Source organism: Hemicordylus capensis, chromosome 3 (assembly GCF_027244095.1).
Source record: "Hemicordylus capensis ecotype Gifberg chromosome 3, rHemCap1.1.pri, whole genome shotgun sequence".
Classification (NCBI taxonomy): domain Eukaryota; kingdom Metazoa; phylum Chordata; class Lepidosauria; order Squamata; family Cordylidae; genus Hemicordylus; species Hemicordylus capensis.
Genome location: NC_069659.1, coordinates 351540193 through 351562013, shown reverse-complemented (window position 1 = coordinate 351562013; position 21821 = coordinate 351540193). Strand labels below are relative to the sequence as shown.

At 46.5% G+C, this 21821-nt stretch overlaps 1 protein-coding gene across 2 annotated transcripts in view; it reads right to left on the bottom strand.

Annotated features, from left to right (window-relative positions):
- LOC128351269 (cytochrome P450 2J4-like) overlaps window positions 1–21821 on the bottom strand; it is a 57588-nt gene that overhangs the window by 24651 nt on the left and 11116 nt on the right. Inside the window, exon 1 of one of the 2 annotated variants that reach the window (XM_053310658.1) lies at window positions 1092–1935. The exons of the other annotated variant lie outside the window; for it this stretch is intronic. The gene's annotated coding sequence lies outside the window, so the exon portion shown is untranslated. Of the gene's footprint in view, window positions 1–1091; window positions 1936–21821 lie in introns of those variants that run through there. 2 annotated transcript variants of the gene reach the window in all.

Sequence of the window (21821 nt, the reverse complement as noted above, 5' to 3'; positions counted from 1 at the left end):
CACCCACATCATCTAAGGGTTCAACTGCCTCCCTGGCAGGTTTTCTGCTTCTGATATATTTAAAGAAGTTTTTGTTATTATTCCCCTCAACACTTCTATCTACACTATATACTCCTCAAACTCTCTTTTTGCATCCCATATTGCCTCCTTGCATTTCTTTTGCCAGCGTTTATGTTCCTTTTGTTGAAGCTAGGATCCTGGCAGCATCAGCTCTCAGCTGCAACATCTCATGACCCCTGCGGGGTGGGGGTTAGGTTCATGGATAAAAGTGCTGGACTCCTCCCCTTTGTTCTTCCACTGTTAGTCTCCATTTTGTCTCTCCACAGATGGCTGTTTGTTTTGGACTCTCTTCAGCCATGAGAGAGTTAAACTGCAGTCTTTTTCACATTTGTTTGTAACCTTTTCATTAAATAAATCCTTGTAGTTCTTCAATACTAAAGAGCTGTCTCAAGACCTCTTGCTTTGCTGCTTTCTCACTAAACTGGTTTTGCTTTGCTAGCTTCCTTGACTCTGCTTGTTAGCCACGCTTGAATCAGTTCCATGCTTTCTGGAGTGATTTGACCCTCCAACTTTCCCTTTCAGTTTCCTTTTTACTAATACCCTCATTTTCGAGAAGTTTCTTCTTCTGAAGTACGACTCATCTGTCTTGGACTTCCTTGGCAGTGCTCCACTCACATATAAGCTGAACTGGATCACACTATGGTCACTATTCCACAATGGTTCTACAATTTTTTTTATTTTTTTATTTATTAGAAACATTTAATAAACCGCCCACTCCAAAGACTCTGGACGGTGTACAAAAACATGTAAATGAGGCAACATTAAAGATTACATTCTAAATTAAAAACTAAAATAGATAACGGAAAAGAAATAAAGTAAATTACAGGGCAAAAGCCTGGCGAAAAAGAAGTCTTCAATAGAGATTGGAAGATCAGTAAGGAAGGGGCTAGACGAATCTGAAGGGGAAGGGAGTTCCAGAAGTGGGGCAGTAACTGAAAAGGCCCTTTTGCGGGTCCTAGAACTCCAAACCTCTCGAAAATCAGGGACCAACAAAAGGGCCATCTGAGACGATCTAACAGGATGGGATGTACCTGGGTGGGGAGGCAGTTCTGTAGGTAAACAGGCGCCAAGCCCTGCAAGGTTTTGAATGTAAGAACCAGGACTTTAAATTGAATTCAGAAGCAGATGGGTAACCAGTGCAGCAACTGCAGGAGGGGTGTTACCCTGTCATATTTCCTGGCACCCATAAGTAAGCGAGCTGCTGCATTCTGGACTGCGTTCTGTAGGCGAGCTGCTGCATTCCTGATCATCTTCAAAGGTAACCCTAGATAAAGTTACAATAATCTAAGCGGGAGATAACAAGGGCATGCGTCACTGTCATTAGTGCTTAAGATCACTGTAATTAGTGATTAAGATAAGGGCATAATTGGTGAACCAGATGAAGCTGGCAAAAGCACTTCTGGGCGCAGCCTCCACCTGCTGTTCAAGCAGGAGGTGCGAATCCAAAAGGACCCCCAAGTCACGTACAAGCTCCTTTGGGGGCAGCACCACCCCATCTAAAACAAGGTTCACATCCAGCTGTTGGCCGCTACGAGGGCTGAGTAAAAGTAGTTCAGTCTTGGTGGGATTCAGTCTGGGCTTATTTTGATTCATCCAGACCTTAACAGCTTCCAGGCATCGAGTAAACACAGAAACAGCATCTCCAGAATGGTCTGGGATAGCAATATACAGCTGAGTATCATCAGCGTATTGGTGAAATCTCACCCCAAACTGGGAAATGACCTGACCCAGCGGCTTCATATAGATATTAAAGAGGACGGGGCAAGAACTGAACCCTGGGGAACTCCATAAAGGAGTGGCCATGGGTCAGAGCATCTGTCCTCAATGCATACCGACTGGACACGCCTGCTAAGGTAAGAACAGAAGCACTTTGAGACAGTGCCCCCGATACCCAACTCACACAGGTGGTCGAGAAGGATAGCATGATCAATAGTGTCAAAAGCCACTGAGAGATCTAAAAGGACCAAGAGAGGGACACGTCCCTTGTCAAGGTCCCGAAGAAGGTCATCTACAATTCTGACATCTCACACCAGGTTCTGGGCACCACTCAGGATTAAGTCCAAGGTTGCCTTCTCTCTGGTTGGTTCTGTGACCAACTGTTCTAAGGCACAGAGTATGTCTAGAAATTTAGCCCCTCTGTCAACTGAACATGAATTTGCCTATTCTTCCTGAAGGTAATTGAAGTCATCCATTATTACATCTCTTTCTCTCTTTGACACCTCTCTGATTTGCTTCTCCAACGCCAGGTCACTCTCAGCATTTTGATCCAGAGGGTGATAGCACATCCCTAATAATACATTTCCTTTCAGTCTTCGTATTGTCACCCATATTGATTCTGTGGAAAACTCCGGTCCTAAGAAAATAATAAGAACATAAGAACAGCCCTGCTGGATCATGCCCAACACCCATCTAGTCCAGCATCCTGTTTTGCACAGTGGCCCACCAGATACCACTGGAAGCCACAGGCAGGAGTTGAGGGCATGCCCTCTCTCCAGCTGTTACTCCCCTGCAACTGGGACTCAGAGGCATCCTGCCTTTCAGGTTGGAGGTGGCCTATAGCCCTCCGACTAGTAGCCATTGATAGACCTCTCCTCCATGGTTATCCAAACCCCTCTTCAGGGGCATAATGATAGGGGGGGCAGGGGGGGCACGTGCCCCAGGCGCCACCTCGTTTGGTCACGTGGGGGGCGCCAAAAAGTGCCCCGCCAATCCCCTGCCTTTGCAGAAATTTTTATTTTATTTTATTTTATTTTATTTTATTTTATTGTGATTTGTGTGTGTGTGTGTGTGCAGCAGTCTGCAAGGAGCAGTCCCCCTCCCCCCATCCCGGCACGCCCCCCCCATTGCTTATCTCAATTCTCCGCTGGCACTGGGCAGTGCAGGGCGTCGGCATGCACCCTGCGTGCCAGCCTCCGCTGCTGCCGACGCCGCTGCTATTTTGCAATGCAATGCAAAGCCAGGGAAGGGCAAGGGCTGCATGCAAACTCCCGGCGCCGCCTGCTGCCTTTGCCTTTAGAACTCTGCCGCCCCTGTTGCAGACAGCTCACACGGCTTGAGCGAGCACGGAGGCCTTCCTGCTTCGGAAGAGAAGAGAGAGAGGAAGGAACAGGCTTGCAATTGCAGCAAAGCCTGATTAAAACAGGGTTTTCCCCCCAAACCTGCTTTCCCGCTGCGAACTACAACTCCCAGGAGCCCTTGCAAGTCCGGCGGTGCGGGTCAGGCTGGGGGCGGGGCTGGGCTGGGCGAGGCTCCTGCATTCCTCTGCCCGAGAGTGCTGCTGTTGCCTCAGAGTTTGGGTAAGTTGTGGTGTTTGGCTAAGGAACAGGGAGCCCAGCTGCATACAGTATCTTGAAATTTAATGCAGATCTGGGGAGGGAGAGGATTGGGGTGTAAAAGCATCCATACATCTTGCCTGAAATGCATTTCTCTCTTCCTTTTTTTTTTTTTTGGTTTAATTAAGGGGGTGTTTTTCAAAGGTGGGATTGAGTCTTTTCTTCCTCTCTCTTTCCAAGAGGAGTGGGAATCTGCTAAGGCAAGCACATATGACCAAATTAGCCCTCCCCCCATTTCTCCATATAAGCCCTGCACTCATAAGGATAGCAGTAGATTTCCTTATGGTTACAAACAGGTATTTCATGGGTGAAACTTTGGCTGTCACCAACCGAATGTTTGTGCCTTTCCAGCAGTGCTCCTGTAGTTTACAAAATAACAATTTGGATTCAGACCTTGGGTTGGTGAGGCAAGCTGCATTGTCATTAAAGAACAGGTTCTTTTGCTATCTTGATTGAGGTTTCTCTGTGTGTGCTTTTCCCTCGTCTTAGTGGTTTAATTGGTTGCAGCACCTACTTTCCTTTGCAGCTTCTGCATGGTGTGTGCATATAGATCTAAAGAGATGATTGCAAGGGAGTGATTGTGAGTGAACCAGCTATTTATCCCTATAGGGGGCAATGAGGGCAAAGAGCTTTCCTGCTTGCCTCCAGGGCCTCCCCAATGGCACCTTAAGCCTTGCATCTATGATAGTGTGAGGGTGATATGGCTTAATCCAACCCAGGTTGTTCTGGTTCCCTGTAGCAAAGGGGGCTAGAGTATGAGATTTAAAGAGTTGAAGGAGTGGGAGAAACGGAACCCTTTCCTCTCCCATACTTTCCCCACTCCCAACTTCTCTCCAGTAGTTTTTCTCTTGGAAGGGATAACCTCATGGACTCCCAGTGGGAGAAAAGTAGCTAGAGAGAAACACTTTAGGTGAGAATACGGGTTGGGAAAGTGTTCATTTGCCTGCCTATGCTGTACTCTAAAATCTCTCCCCTGCCCCAAGCAGTGCACTGCTTTGCACCCCAGTTGTGCGAGACACAGGTTTGCCATTGTTGTATCTAGTGTGGCTCTCTGAAACAGACGAGCTGGGAAATTAATTCAAGCTGTGTTCAAACGAGAGCTTTCCAGAGTACAGAATGTGCACTGTCCTGCTGTCATTGCCATAGGTCCATTTTTTCTGTCTCGTGACTGTGATGGTCTCTGCTCAAAATGGGTTTTCAAGTTTCTGTAGTGTGTCAGCCAGTAAATTGGAAAGAAAATAGTGAAAAGCCAAATTGAACTCCCAGTAGTGTGGCTGACCTTACTGCAGTACATTTGTACCTTTTGTGTATGTGTACCTTTTTGATATAGCTATTGAATACCTATTGTATAGTTCCTGTGATGAGTACTGCATTATCTCTGCCTCTATTCCCAACTAGCTACAGAGGCTTATTGGAAAGTTGGTAGCCCTGGTGTGACTTGTTGTGCTATCAAGTAGGTTTTGACTCCTGGCACCCACAGAACCCTGTGGTTTTCTTTGGTAGAATACAGGAGCGGTTTACCATTGCCTCCTTCCACGTAGTATGAAATGTTGCCTTTCAGCATCTTCATATATCACTGCTGCCCAATATAGGTGTTTCCGTTAGAACCCGGAACCTTTTGCTCCCTAGGCAAGTTACTTCCCTGCTGTGCCATTAGGTGTGGCTTGCATTCCTTGTAAATCTAGGAGTAGGCAGTTGTGGGGGGTATGTGTGTGTGTGTGTGTAGGATCTTGCTTAGCTAAGGGGCGGGGGGGCGCAATTTCAGTGCTTGCCCCGGGCGCCGTTTTCCCTAGTTACGCCTCTGCCCCTCTTAAAGCCATCCAGGTTGTTGGCTGTCACCACATCTTGTGACAGAGAATTCCACAAGTTGATTATGCGTTGTGTGAAAAAGTCCTTCCGTTTGTTGGTCCTAGATTTCCTGGCAATCAATTTCATGGGATGACCCCTGGTTCTAGTGTTATGTGAGAAGGAGAAGAATTTCTCTCTATCCACTTTCTCCACACCATGCATGATTTTATAAACCTCTATAATGTCTCCCCACAATCGTCTCTTTTCTAAACTAAATAGCCCCAGGTGTTGTAGCCTTGCCTCATAAGAAAGGTGCTCTAGGCCCCTGATCATCTTGGTTGCCCTCTTCTGTACCTTTTCCAGTTCTACAATGTCCTTTTTTAGATGTGGTGACCAGAATTGTACGCAGTACTCCAATATCCCTCTCCTGGTCAGTCACCAACAGCTCAGATCCCATCAGCAGCTATGTGAAGCCACGGTGTCTTTGCCTCAATGTGGTATCACTTTAAACTTGCGTACATTGAACCACATGTGCTATTTTGAACCACATGTGCCACTCACCCAATTTGAAGAGATCCTTTTGGAGCCCCTCACAATCTGTTTTGGATTTCACTACCCGAAAGAGTTTGGTATCATCTGTAAATTTGGCCACCTCGCTGCTTACCCCTGCTTCTAGATCATTTATGAATAAATTAAAAAGCACCGGTCCCACCCAGTACAGATCCCTGGGGGACCCCACTTCCTACCTACCTCCATTGTGAAAACTCTCCATTTATCCCTACCCGCTGTTTCCTGTCTTTCAACCAGTTAGCAATCCACACATGTACTTCTCCTCTTATCCCCTTGTCACTTATCCCTAGGTCCTCCTAGGTTTTCTAGCTTGTTGGATCCTATCCCTTTTTTAATATACAGTGTCCAGGAATAACAGTGTCCCACTGGTTCTCACCATTCCACCAGGTTTCTGTTATACCCACTATATCTATTTCTGTGTTAGCAATCCAGCACTCCAGCTTGCCCATCTTGGCTCAGAGGCTTCTGGAATTGGTATATATAAACACCTATATGTCGAGTCTCTTACCTGGTGTTGGTATGTGCTATCTCCTTTAGGGATGTGCAAACAGGTTCGACGTCAAACATGTTGAACATTGTACTGATTTGGTTCTGTTTGGTCCACCACCCAGACTGAACCACATCTCCCCCGCCCCCTGCCGGCCAGTTCAGGGGATTCGTGAGCTCCCCCACTTAAAAAAAAAAAAAAATTAAACTTTATGGGGGGGTTCTTGAAGTCGGTGGGGGGGGATTCCCACGGAGGTTCCCCCTCCCCCCGCCAGCCTTCCATCCATCCAAAAACAGCCCGTTCAGCTGTTCTTCAGCCCATTTGGGCCTTTCCCTCAGCAGTGCCACGGCCATTCTGGAGGCCACTGTGCCTGCGCAATTGGTCTCTGCATGGCCTGGCTTAATCCAGGCCACGCAGAAGCCCATTGAACAGGTGCGGTGGCCTCCAAAATGGCTGCCATGCAAGGGGGAAAGGCCCGAAAGGGCCAAAAAATGGCCGTATGGGCCAGTTTTGGATGGATGGGAGGCTGGCGGGGGGAAGGGGGAACCTCCACAGACACACCACCACCACCTCCAAGAACCCCCCCCATAGGGGATTTAGACTCAAACTGAATCAAACTAGCTGGTTCCGTGCACACCCCTAATCTCCTAGACCTTTTTGACCAGCTCTCATGTGTTTCCGTCTGCTCTTCTCCTGGTTCTACTCTCTCCCCTTCTGGTTTATCCAAAATGTTTGCACCCTCGCACCTTAAGGGATTTTGCTTGCTGAACCAGTTACCGCCCAGTTCCTGTCAGCAATCCCCCAGGTGTCATTTTAAAAGCTGCCCTGCAACCTTTTTGATTTTAAGCACCAGCAGTCTGGTTTCATCTTGCTTCAAGTGGAGCCCATCCCTTTTGTACAGGCTTCGTTTCTCCCAAAATGTATCCCACTGCCTAACATGTTCCAGTGCCTAACAAGTTGATTCCTTGTAAACCCTTCCTCAAAGCCCACCTTTTCCCTGGAACCTTTGGCACCCCTTATTCCCCATCCAACAACACCATGTTGACCACACAAAGGGTTTCCGCACAAGTGTGGATGCCATGTGTTTTCCGCCGCCACGCATGAGCTGCTGGGTAGAGTGCCATCACAGCAGGAAGCTGCATTGTACAGGTAGGATCTGCTGTACTTCCTTGTAAAGGTGCTGCTCTCTGCTCCTCCAGCCTGGACTCAACCCACCAAACCCGTTTGGCGGTGATACGACAAACTGAGGTTCATGCACATGCCTACTTCAGAGTACGTGCAATGAAGGCTTCGTTCCGCAGCAGACTAGTCAGGGGAAGTGATTTTCACATCCAAAAGCCCTTTTAATGTTTGTAAATATGTTCCTGAGGGTCACGCAGCCCTCAGGGACATATTCATACAAGTCAAAAGTGCTCTTGGAGGGAGGGGAGGGACATGAAAATCGCTCCTCCCTAACCCCCAACCCCCACCCTGTGCCTGGTCTGCTGCGGAAAGAAGCCTCAATGCAGGGACTCTGAAGGTTTCTTTCACAACTGCAGTCCTTCTTCCATCACCAGAGGGCTATGGATCATGTCACCCACCAATAATAATAATGGTTTTTATTTTATGGTTATAATGATACATTATTATATGCTAACAACAACAATGGCTGATATCCTGATTAATGTAGTATAGGCATGCCAGGAAGAGATCTCTCCTAGCTACGCATCATCAGACAGACAAGAGGGGGCAAATTTTGCTGATTTCCTCTGCTTTTAGAAGTGCCCTGCACCCTCAGGGTAGGGATGTGCACGAACAGGTTCAGAAGCCCTTCTACGGGCCTCCGAACCGGTTCGAACCTTGCCCGGCTCGAGCGTTCGACACCAGGGGGGTGGCTTTAAGGGTGGGGGAGGATGCACTCCCCACCCCGTGCTGCGTTTTCCGCACTAGCGCATGTCTCCCTAAAAGCCCCTCGGGACAGCAGCATACCTCCCTGCCGCCCTGCTCTGACGTTATCGGAGTCACCGGAAGTAGTAGCTGCGACTGTGCGCATCGCGCACATGCACCCAACGTGCATGCGCATGAGTGTGACATGCATGTTCATGAACGCAATGCGTGCAGTCACAGCTACTACTTCCAGTGACTTCCGGATAACATCAGAGCGGGCCGGCAGGGAGGTACACTGCTGCCCCGATGGACTTCTAGGGAGACATGCACCGGGGGGGTTAAGTGCATCCTCCCCCACCCTTAATGCCACCATCGCCCCACTGTCAAAGCGGCCCCCACCAGTTCCATGCTCATCCCTACCTCAGGGTCATACTTTCAGGTGGTGCAGGGCACTTCTGGAGCCAAAACATCCACCCCTCACTGCACGTGTCGGCACTTCTGTAGTTACTTGGCTGTAACCAAGAGGTTGAAATTGAAGGGAAGCAAATTCAGGCTAGACATTAGGAGGAATCTTCTAACTGTAAGACTTGTTCGACAGTTGAACAGTCTGCCTTGCACAGTGTTGGGCTTTCAAAGGCCACATTCGACATAACATGAAACCAGAGGTCCCTTAACCTCCTGTTTTCGAAACTGTACATCCGAATGTGGGCAACCACAGTTTTGACAAGAAATGGGCTTGCAGTTTCCCTCCCCAAACTGTGAAATGAACCTTTGGTTATCAGTAGGTTTTGCTGCCTCCAACTCTGGTTATGGGGTGCCAGTATTACATCCGAACACTGGCACTGCAGTTTCACCCCTCTGCAACCGGAGTTGAGGGAGTTCCCTCCTCTCTCCGGCTGCTATTGGCTGTGTGGGCATTCCTTCATGAAAGAAGGGAGCCTGCACAGTCAGTTTCTCCTCTTTTCTGCAGTCAGTGAGACTGCAGAGAGGTAGCTCTCCATTTCATCCAAATGCAGACGGGGGGAGGGGGGGTCCATTGGACCCGCAGTTCTGCGTTACATCCGAAGGAGGCCAAAGAGGGTCTTTCAAACAGAGGCTGTCACAGGACAGCCATTTATCAGGGATGCTGGAATAGTACCCCGCCCTCAGCAAGAGATTGGTCCTGCAGACCTCCAAGTTCCCTTCCAACCAGACATGGCTTGTCCTAACGAGCCCAGGGGGATACCAAACAAGTCACAGCCCTCTTCTTCCCAGCACCCCTAATTGCTCCCCTCTCTCCCATCCCACCCCGCCGCAACATTAATGAGAGACATGCTACCAGCAGGCTGGACTTTCATCACGTCGGTCTGCACTGCTTCCGACCCTAAAATTCTATTATTTGAGAACAGGATCAAGGCAGCATCATTCTCTAGCTCGTAGAAAGGTACAAAATCCTGATATACTTCACCAAAATATTACAGTCATGTGAACATCCATTTAGATGCAATGTGGGAATCCCCAGGAGAACAGCAGCAAAGAAAGGCTCAAATATGCTTAATATTTCAAGTGCTTAATATAACAATAATTATCGTTATCCTGAGCAATCTTTAGTGTTGGGATAGAACCAAGTAACTATTAGCATTTATATTTTCTGAAAATGGGGAACAGCCATTCTTCTTTGTTTCAGAAGTACAGCTGCATTCTGAAGTCAGTTTTTAGTAGCTGGCTAATCTAATTATGTTGGTGTAACTCCTAAAAACCATCTTTAGCCTCTTAAATGATAGTCTTTTGGAGCGCCTAGCATTCCCATCTTCCCATCCCAATCCAACATTTTAGAAGAATTCTGTGGGACTTGAAAGCTTGCTCAAGACTATGTGCCAGTTTAGTTGGTCCAAATACTGTACAACTAGTACAGTAATATCACCTTAAGTGGCACAGCGAGGAAATGCTTGACTAGCAAGCAGAAGGTTGCCGGTTTGAATTGCCACTGGTACTATTTTGGGCAGCAACGATATAGAAAGATGCTGAAAGGCATCATCTCATACTGCATGGGAGGAGGCAACGGTAAACCATTCCTGGATTAAGACAACCACAGGGCTCTGTGGGAGCCAGGAGTCGAAACTGACTTGACGGCACACTTTACTTAGTACAATAATAAGGTATTACTGTGCTAGATGTGGCTGAAGAATTCTCTATCACATTGGTTGTCTTCACTGCACCCAAAGAGTCAACCTTACAGACATTGTTAACTTGCTGTGACCACATGGCTATCTTTACTAAAGAACAGCAAGAGCCCCAATTTACATATATATGATAACTAAAATATCACTTATGCCCAATAGCTTTTCTTAGCTGCCACCCATGCTGGCCTAAGAATCACTGGAAGAAAGCATTGGAAAATAAATACCTCTGACAGGAGATCACGACTTAATTGGAAGAACTTCAGCTGCCATAAACATCCAATTATCGGGAGAGGCGTTGGTCCCGGTGGGAACTGTTTTCTTCTCTTTTGCAAGTTTACAAACTGGGTGACCAGAAGGCACACCAAGAGCAAAATAAAAATGGAACCTAATCCTAACATTTTGGTTCCCCTGTGCCAGGTACAGAGCCCTAACTATGCTGAAAAGGCGTGAGCTCAGCTGAGGCTTCTTATTCTTCGGGTTAACAGTTGTGTACAAGCTGCCATCCCTCTTTGGCACTCTCTCTGCCAATCCCACGTCTAAGTGCTTAAGGCATTTTCTAGGTTGAAGCATGTTCAGTAGATTATGTGATGGGAGGTTATAAACGGAAATCCAGACAACAGCATGGCTTCAGACAAAAACTGCAGTAAGCATAGCTGGGTTTAATTTTTATTTTTTTTAAAAACATATTTCTATACCAACCCAAACTCACGACTCTGGGCAGTTTACAACAAGCAAACAAGCAAAAAGTTAAAAGAGTAGTTAAAACAAAATAAATGATATAGTAAAAGTTAGAACATTACAATTTAAATCTTAAAACCACTTTTTAAAATGATTTAAACACTATTAAAACAATATTTATTTATTGTTTAATAAAACAATAAACAATAAAATGTATTGTTTAATAAAAATGATTAAAACAATATTAAAACCTGGGTGAATAGGTGTGTCTTTAAAGACTTTTAAAAAGTTTTCAGAGATGGGGGGCTCTTTTATTTCTCTCAATGATGCTGACATGGAGAAGTAGATTTGGGTATCATCAGCATACTAATAACACCCTGCACCAAATCTCCTGATCATCTCTCCCAGTAGTTTCATGTAGATGTTAAACAACATTAGAGACAATACGGAGCCCTGAGGGACACCATACAAAAGTGGATTTTGAAGAACAGCAGTCTCTAAGGGACACCATCTGGAACCTGCCCGAAAGGTAGGTGCAGAACCACTGCAAAGCAGTGCATCCCACTCCAAACCCCCTCAGACATTCCAGAAGGATACTATGGTCGATAGTATCGAAAGCTGCCAAGAGATCCAAAAGGACCAACAGAGGCATTCTTCCCTTATCAATTCCCAGTTGGAGATCATCCATCTGGCCAACCAAGGCAGTCTCCACCCCATAGCCCACCCATTAATTAACAGCCGCATTTAATGGAGGTGTCACATAAGTATGTTGTACAAAAAGATCACATCTTTTGCCAGTCAGGGCAGTGGCTTTTGGTCTCTTGCCCAGTACTTCCTTATCAAACTCTTGTTGAGACATGATACACCAATCCCATTTCTAATTAATAACAAGCAGAAGTTTATGGAATGATAATTCCATAATTCCCAAATACATAGCCAACTGACTACATAAACCAATCATCTTATTCCAGGGGTTCTCAACCTTGGGTCCCCTGGTGTGGTTAGACTACAACCCCCATCATACCAAAGGCCATTGTGGCTGGGGAAGATGGAAGCTGTAGTCCAACAACATCTAGGGACACAAAGTTGGTACTCCTGGATCGTATTTGAATCTCAGTTAAGCAAAGATTCCATACCCCCTATTCAGGTGTTACAACTGTACATATGTTCATGTTTTTGTTTGAACGGGTGCACATGCTTTCATTTTAAATATGAACCAGGCCCCCTCGCATTCAGAGTGCAAATAGAAGCACTCTGCAGTAAGCATAGGTGTATTTAATTAATAGTTGTGTTTAACTGAGGTGTCACATATGTTGCACAAAAAGATACTAAGGTTGTTCACATGACCAAGCAGGACGGCAGGGTGTGGTGTGGAAGAAGGCTTATTAAACTCACCTTCCCCTAGATGGCCAATTCCATGTCACAGGGAGTGTGGGTCACGCTCTCAGATGATCCATGCTGCGTGCCTGCAGCATGGAGTTCCCGAGTTCCCACAATGCACTGCATGACATGTATGATACACCGGGGACTCCCCAAGAGGCTGGTGCTCTAGGCGGCCATCTCTGTGTCCTCTTGGGCTAAACATAGCCCCAGCAAACACACGATCCAGTAGCCCAAGTTAAGGAAGCCCTCACTCCCAGGTAACAGTCGGGCTAAAAAGATGGGCTCGGCAGTGCTGCCCCACCTGGATTGGGTCCAATCCCAGCAGTTCTCCCATGCAACCTAACCCAGGCTGGGCTTCCCTTGACTGGGTTAGGCTGCACATAAGAACAGCCTCACCATCTTTTGCCAGTTGCAAATAATGCATGGAGTTTACTCAAAACCACAATACTAGAAGCCCAGTTAGACTGTATAACCCAAAGGAGGAAAGGTACCACTAAATCCAGGAGGATGCCAGTATGGCTAACGGGTACCGTCAAGGAAGCCATAAAAGTGAAGAAGACTTCCTTCTGAAAATGGAAGGCCTGTCCAAATGAAGAGAGCAGAAAGGAACACAAACTCTGCCAAAAGAAATGCAAGGTGACCATAAGGGAGGCAAAAGGAGAGTTTGAGGAACATTTAGCTAAAAGTATCAAGGGGAATAACAAAAACTTCTTTAAATACATCAGAAGCAGGAAACCTGCCAGGGAGGCAGTTGGACCATTAGACAATGAGGGAGTGAAAGGGATTATTAAGGAGGATATGGAGATTGCAGAGAAGCTCAATGAGTTCTTTGCGTCTGTGTTCACAGCAGAGGAGACTGAGCATATACTTGTTCCTGAACCAGGCTTTTCGGGGATGGAGCCTAAAGAATCTGAGTCAGATAGAAGTGACAAGAGATGATGTTCTAAACTGTCTGGAAAAACTGAAAACTAGCAAATCGCCAGGGCCGGATGGTATCCATCCAAGAATCCTCAAAGAATTCAAATGTGAAATTGCCAACCTCCTTGATAAAATATATAACTTATCCCTACAATCAGGCTCTGTACCGGAGGACTGGAGACTAGCCAATGTAACACCGATTTTCAAAAAGGGATCCAGGGGCAATCCGGGAAATTACAGGCCAGTGAGCTTAACGTCCATTTCAGGCAAATTGATGGAAAGCATCCTCAAGACTAAAATTGTAAAGCACATAGAAGAACAGGCCCTGCTGGGAGAGAACCAGCATGGCTTCTGCAAAGGTAAATCTTGCCTCACAAACCTTTTGGAGTTCTTTGAGAGTGTCAACAAGTGTGTGGATCAAAGTGATCCAGTTGACATAGTCTACCTGGACTTCCAAAAAGCTTTTGACAAAGTTCCTCATCAAAGACTCCTGAGAAAACTTAGCGGTCACGGGATAAGGGGACAGGTATATGTGTGGATTGCTAACTGGTTGAAAGACAGGAAACAGAGGGTAGGTATAAATGGAGAGTTTTCACAATGGAGGGAAGTAAGAAGTGGGGTCCCCCAGGGATCTGTACTCGGACCGGTGCTTTTTAATTTATTCATAAATGATCTAGAATTAGGGGTAAGGAGCGAGGTAGCCAAATTTGCAGATGATACCAAACTCTTCCAGGTAGTGAAATCCAAAACAGATTGTGAGGAGCTCCAAAAGGATCTCTCCAAACTGGGGGAGTGGGTGACAAAGTGGCAAATGCGGTTCAATGTTGGCAAGTGTAAAGTGATGCACATTGGGACGAAAAACCCCAACTTCAAGTATATGCTGATGGGATCTGAGCTGTTGGTGACTGACCAGGAGAGGGATCTTGGAGTCGTGATGGACAGCTCATTGAAAGTGTCGACTCAATGTGCGGCAGCTGTGAAAAAGGCCAGTTCCATGCTAGGGATCATTAGGAAGGGGACTGAAAATAAAACAGCTAATATGATAATGCCCTTATACAAAACTATGGTGCGGCCACACTTGGAGTACTGTGTACAATTCTGGTCACCACATCTTAAAAAGGACATTGTAGAACTGGAAAAGGTACAGAAGAGGGCAACCAAGATGATCAGGGGCCTAGAGCACCTTTCTTATGAGACAAGGTTCAACACCTGGGGCTATTTAGTTTAGAAAAAAGACGACTGTGGGGAGAAATGATAGAGGTCTATAAAATCATGCATGGTGTGGAGAAAGTGGAGAGAGAGAAATTATTTTCCCTCTCACAAAACACTAGAACCAGGGGTCACTCCATGAAATTGATTGCCACGAGGTCTAGGACCAACAAATGGAAGAACTTTTTCACACAATGCCTGATCCACTTGTGGAACTCTCTGCCACAGGATGTGGTGACAGCCAACAACCTGGATGGCTTTAGGAGGGGTTTGGATGACTTCATGGAGGAGAGGTCTATCAATGGCTACTAGTCGGAGGGCTGTAGGCCACCTCCAGCCTCAGGGGCGGGATGCCTCTGAGTCCCAGTTGCAGGGGAGTAACAGCAGGAGAGAGGGCATGCCCTCAACTCCTGCCTGTGGCTTCCAGCGGCATGTTGTGGGCCACTGTGCAAAACAGAATGCTGGACGAGATTGGCATTCTTGGGCCTGATCCAGCAGGGCTGTTCTTATGTTCTTAATAGAAATTGTGTACTACTGTACATGCTGAACATGATGTGTGAATACAGCTAATGTTATTACTAAAACTGCAGAATAGTCATGAGTGACAATGGCTTCTGCACTGGGTCGCTAATTCTCTCAGGAACTTCACAAGCTGCCATATACTGGGTCAGAGCATTAGTCCAGCTAGCTTAGTATTCTTATTAGGGACTGGCAGAAGTCCTTGAGGGTTTCACAGAGGCTTCCATTCTTTCCCAGCCCTACCTGCAGATGCTGGCAGGGGTGTAGCGGCAGTAGTGCCTGGTAGTAAACGAGAAGTGCCCTCTTCCTTCTGGAAATATGGTCCTGGGCTTGTGTGGCCTTCGGGGACATATTTTTGGAAGGCACAGGGCACTTCCAGAGGCAGAGATCACAAAAAAAGGTGTTTTCCTGCCCACCACCACCCTCGTACAGTGACAGTGGAGAAGCCTCTGGGTAAATTAAGAGCAGCCTCCCGCTGTGAAGACACAGCTCCCATTGCATCCTCCTCCCTACACTAATCAGGATGTCAGCCATTGTTGTTAATTTACTATTATGCTATTTACACACAGTCTGCCCTATGTTATTGACTGGACTTTAATTATTGGGCCCTTTCCAATGGTCTAAGATAACTAAAGAAAAATTAAAGTTATTGTCATAGTATTTGTGCTGTTCTGAGTAGCATGGCCTTCTGCAGTGGAAGTGTTGACACCCAAGGTGTCGAGATGGTGTTCAAGTTCTTTTGTTACTGTACCGAGGGCACCAGTAACTATTGGCACCACTATTGTTTTCTTTTTCCAGAGCCACTCAATTTCAATCTGAAGGTCCTTGTATTTGGTTATTTTCTCTTATTGTTTTTCGTCAACTCTATCATCATCATCATCATCATCATCTGAAATGTTGCAGCGGACCTTGGGTCCACTTCAGACTTCGAAACCCGACACTGTACTGAAGCAACGCATGCAGAAGTAATGTTCACACAGGCTCCCCCACTAACAACAATGGGGAAATCTGTGGGAATGAGTCCTGTGGAAATGCATTATGCAAAAAAACATTTAAACCTGCAGTCTAAAAGCAGAACAACCAGTGAGATTCAACAATCAATAGCAATAAATCCAGCCATAAAACCAACCAAAGAAAATGAAAACATTCTTTTCCTTTGTTCTTTTATCAATTTGTGTTGTTCCCATTAATTGAATTGAATTGAATTGAATTGAATTTATTTAACATATTTTTATACCGCCTAAAACTTACGTCTCTGGGCGGTTCTTTTTTCACTTCCCATTGCTTCCCATGGGAGACCCAGCTGTCCATGAACCACCTGAACCTCTCTGCTTTCCATCCAGTTAACATGATGTGTTCAGACATTCTACTAACTTTTCAAGGGATCAGACCTGACAAATTCCAGATAGGGGGAGGAATCCCTGTTTTATAGGCAACTTCAAAAGACCCACAGAGACACAGCCAACCACTGCCTAAACTAATTCTAAAATAAGACTTTAGGCATGGCAAAGGAGAGACCAGCCTTTGTCTTGTCAACTTGTCAGCTAGAGCCAGCATAGTGTAGTGGTTAGAGTGTTGGACTAGGACCTGGAAGACCAGAGTTCAAATCTCCATTCAGCCATGAAACTCACTGGCTGACTCTGGGCCAGTTATGTATCTCTCAGCCTAACCTACCTCACAGGGTTGATGTGAGGATAAAAATAACCACGTACAGCACTCTGAGCTCCTCAGAGGAAGCAGGAGTCCAGGACCCTTGGAGGAGGTGGGAGTCCAGGACCCAGGCAAAATAAAAAAAATGAACTTGAATCTCGCAGTTAGGAGTGCTGTGCAAACTGGGTTAGGAAAAAAGCCGATCTGCAAGCGAAAAGGAAGCAGGAGTGAGAGTCAAGGCAGGGCAAAATGGTGGTGCCTGTGCCAAGACATAGAAAAGAGGAGCTGGTGGATCCAAGGAAAAAACACCTGGTGAATCTGGGTAGAGACATGAGTGACCTAGGAGGCATACTGATTGATTGTGTCTTGATCTCTTATAAGGAAATTCTTGCCTGAAGGCATTACAGTTGTCCCTCGCCAACCGTGGGTTTACCAATCGCCGATTTGAGTACCTGCGACTGGCAATTGTCACACACCCCTGCCAACCACAACTTGAGTACATGCAGTTGGCACCACTTTAAAATTTTAGCCATTTTTTCAGCCAATTTCTGGGGTCACAGGGTCAAGCTGAGGGTCAGGGGTCATTTACGGGGGTTAGGGTGCAATTATCCATTAGTTAAGTATGGACATCCAAACCCTTGCCACCACTTTCATCAGGCCTGTCTCCAGTTGCAAGGTGGCGTTAGAAACACATCTTGGTACTTGAAGGGCTGCTCTTGGGAACTGCGATTGCAGACGTTTCAATCTGGCAAAGTTGGGGAAAGGGTCAGCTGGGCACCATAAAGCAACTGTGCTAGCGGCTTGGCTTCATACAGTTGGAACACTGAGGGAATATAGTGGCCACCTCCCCTTCAGAGAAACTTAAGGCTAGCAGTGGTACTCCTCTGTACATTTAATGCTGCATGTTCCCCATGTGTGTGTTTTAAATTGATGCGGTCATCTTTAAGGTGCTTCAAGACTCATATGCAGGCATTTTGGAAGCATGGCTTTCATAAGGGAAGCCAAACGCTGGCCATTTTAAAATGATGACAGAGAGCTCTGGGTATACTTTTGATTTTCTAACACTTTGTCCTGTTGGAGTTCCTCCACTCTAATGTTTTAGGCATCAAAAGGGTATTTTCTGTGTGAGAATCACTGCAGTAAGAATCACTGCATTATTTTCTCAGCTACCATTCCTTTGTGGGGGGGAAATGGACAAATAGGTTGTGTGAACCAAGAGTGGGAGGCTTTAATAGAGTTTTTATCCAGGCATAATCAGCTGGTGGTGGCTGTTCCCAGAATTCAGCATCAAAGTAAAACTGATAGAGAATACCATCACACAGCTGAGAGAAGCAACAACTCACTGTTGCTGGCAGACCAGTTTCTCCAGATAGATCAAAGGGAGCTTGTTGAGTAATAAGAACTCCAGTCCTTGAGAATGAAGCACTGAACAAACTTTAGAGCAGTAATAGCTAAGGATACAAGACAATAGTATTATATATCTTTGAAAGGATGGCTTATACAAAGACAGACCAGTAGTCTATCTAGGCTAGTACTGTTTGCCCTGTGTGGAAACAGGCCAAACAAACATGACATCACTCTAACACCCCATTCACATGGGCAGGTATATCAGGGTCCAGGCTCTGACCTGGGTATGCATGGTTGTGTAAATAGAAATGTGTGCCCATTCACACAACCATGCATACCCAGGTCAGAGGCTTTATCCAGGTATATATGGTCATCATATGAATGGAGTATAGCTCAGGGGTTCTGAGCCTTGGGTCCCCAGATTTAGTTGGACAATGGCCTTTGCCCAACAATGCAGCTGATCGGAGGTGTAATCCAAAAACATCTGGAGACCCAAGGTTGAGAACCCCTACCCAAAGAACATCATTTTAAAAATAAGGAAGTAGCTTTCATTGGCTAGGCATGCTCTAAATTTTATTCATTTTTAAAATTGTAACAATAATAATATCCTCAGAGTAGTGAACATCACCACATTAAAAACAACAGTGGAGTTTAGAGCAGCAATCTGTGCTATGCTATGTGGCCCTCAGGGACATATTCCTGCAAGCCCAAGAGCATTGCAGGAACAGGCTAAATTAGCAAACATATCTCTGGCATGCTCTGCTGATTAGGAAGACTCCAGCGAAGTTGAGAGCAGCCTCTCTGTGTGTGGATATTGCTGCTCTGGATGCCAGCCAATAACAGCAAAGACACATAAGAACGTAAGAACAGCCCTGCTGGATCAGGCCCAAGAATGCCCATCTAGTCCAGCATCCCGTTTCGCACAGTGGCCCGCCAGATGCTGCTGGAAGCCACAGGCAGGAGTTGAGGGCATGCCCTCTCTCCTGCTGTTACTCCTGCTGTTACTCAAGAACACAAAGCTACAACATAGGAACATAGGAAACTGCCATATACTGAGTCAGACCATTGGTCTATCTAGCTCAGTATTGTCTTCACAGACTGGCAGTGGCTTCACCAGTGTTGCAGGCAGGAATCTCTCTCAGCCCTATGCTTTGGTAGTTTGTTGGTTCAATAAAAAAATCTTGTCCTATAAAAATCTTGTCCTATCTTGGAGAAGCCAGGGAGGGAACCTGAAACCTTCTGTTCTTCCCAGAGTGGCTTCATCCCCTGAGGGGAATATCTTGCAGTGCTCACACATCATCAAGTCTCCCATTTATATGCAACCAGGGCGACCCTGCTTAGCTATGGGGACAAGTCATGCTTGCTACCACAAGACCAACTCTCCTCTCCCCGCTAAACAGCATTCACAGTAAAAACAGGGCCCTTATACACACAGCAGGCTGAGCTCCCAGACAATTTAAAAGCCTGCCAAAAAACGGAAAAGGATGGATGGTGTGTGTTTGATCTCACAAGTCAGGGAGTTCCATTAGTCAGGTGCCATTACAGGAGAGACCCTTTCAAGCTTCTCCTCCAGCTGCACCTACGAAGGTGGTGGGATGCACAGAAGGGCTTTGCCAGATGTGGATTTTGGCTTCATTGAATTATTAAATTATTATTATTATTATTATTATTATCATCATCATCATCATCATCATCATCTATTTACACACAGTCTACCAGATGTTATTGACTGGATTTGGTACTTTAATTATTGGGCCCTTTCCAAGGGTCTAGGATAACTAAAGAAAAATTAAAGATAGCGCCGTAGTATTTGTGCTGTCCCGAGTAGTGTGGCCTTTTGTAGCTGATGTGTTGTAATTTTATTGATGCCCAAGGTGTCAAGATGGTGTTCAAGTTCTTTTGGTACTGCACCAAGGGCACCAACAACTATTGGCACCACTACTGTTTTCTTTTTCCAGAGACGCTCAATTACAGTCTGAAGGTCCTTGTATTTAGTTATTTTCTCCAATTGTTTTTTGCCGACTTGTCTATTCCCTGGGATTGCAATATCAATGATCAGAACCCGATTCTTCTCAATGACTGTCACATCCAGCGTATTGTGCGCTAAATGCCTATCAGTTTGTATTCTAAAATCCCAAAGGATTTTTTCTCCTCAGCAATAGGCAGCAGCGATATAGGAAGATGCTGAAAGCTATCATCTCATACTGCATGGGAGGAGACAATGGTAAACCTGTATTCTAACGAAGACAACCACAGGGCTCTGTGGGCACCAGGAGTCAACACCAACTCAATGGCACACTTTACCTTGTTGTCTCCCAGACACAGCAGGAAAAGAAATCCCTCCAGCAACTGCGGCTGGCATGACGGGTTCATTTATTGCATGGTTTTATAAGCATCGTGGCAGGTACTGGCATAATTTAAAGCGCTTGGATCTGCATGTCAGTCTCTGCTCATTTTTCAGGCTAGGATTTTATATAGCCTGATAAACAGCTGTGAAAGCCTAACTTAGCTGATTCCAAATTTACACACAGTTAAGGATAGCAGCTTCCACTCAGTAAACCTCACAGGGTTTTTCTCGTTTGGTTTTGGAAGGTTCTCTCATGCAGACTGAGGGCTAGGGCCGACTTATTGCTTTTGGACTGCTGGGAGGAAGAATCCTGCTCACGTAATTGTTGCCTAGTACTTAGTTAGACCTGGTACAGGTATGTGTCTTGGGCTGAACAGAGATGGGGAGGTGGGGAATGACCCTGGGGCAGCTATACCAGTGGTGGTGGGGAATCGATGAAGATATGCAGTTGGTAGGTCCGTCAGTGGGCCATTATAGGGAAGGAAATTCAGAAATTTAATTGCTGTTTCCCCTTCCAGCAGGCCTACCATCTCTTTGACCTTGGAGAGCAATGCCACCCACCACAGAACCTCACCATATTACTCTAATGCCAGGTCGGTTCAAAATAAATCTGAGATAGTCCATGACTTGATTAGGGATGAAGGAGCTGACCTGGTGTGTATGACAGAGACCTGGTCAGGAGAGGCTAGTGGCCTGGTTTTGTCCCAGTTTCTCTCAGAGGGTAACTCCATGGTGGAGCAAGTGAGAGGAGGTGGGTGGGGAGGTGGGGTGGCTGTGGTCTATAAGAATAACATCTCCCTTACCAGGGTCCCTGTCAGGGATTTGGCCTATATTGAATACTAGTATTTTTAAGCCCGTTAAAATAACGGGCACTAGAATCTTTTTTGTTTGTTCGTTTCCTTTTTTCCTTCTCCCTCTCTCTCGCCCTCCTTTCCTTCCCTTTTTTTTCCCGTCTCTCTCTTTCATTCCTTCCTTTTCTCTCCTGAGAAAAGGGAGAGAAAGTGCCGCCGTCACTGTGGATGGCCGGGCAGAGAGTTCTGCCGCAAGGAGTGCCGCCGCCGCCGCGGGCGGGTGGCCGGGCCTGAGAGTGCTGCCGGCAGCGCGGGCAGCTGGGTGGCCAGGCCAAGAATGCCGCCAGCGCTGTGGGCGGCCGGGCGGAGAGTTCCGCCACCGCCAAGAGTTCTCCCTGGTTCCCGCTTGTTCTCCCTCTCCACTGCTGCCTCTGCCCTCCCCGGTTCCCGGTTGTGCTCCGTTATCCCGGTTCCCGCTTGCTCTCCCTCACCGCTCCCGCCTCTGCCCACCCCGGTTCCCACTTGTTCTCCTTCCCCGCTTCTTCTTCTTTTGACCTGGGAGACAACATGGCTGCCGTGTCTCTGCGGCCGTATCTTTCTCGGGCACAGAGACATGGGCGCACACTTTAGCTCTTTATTATAGAGGATGTGTACCTAAGTCTAGGGACCAGGGATAGGCTAGTGGTCTGGTTTTGTCCCAACCCTGCTAAATTG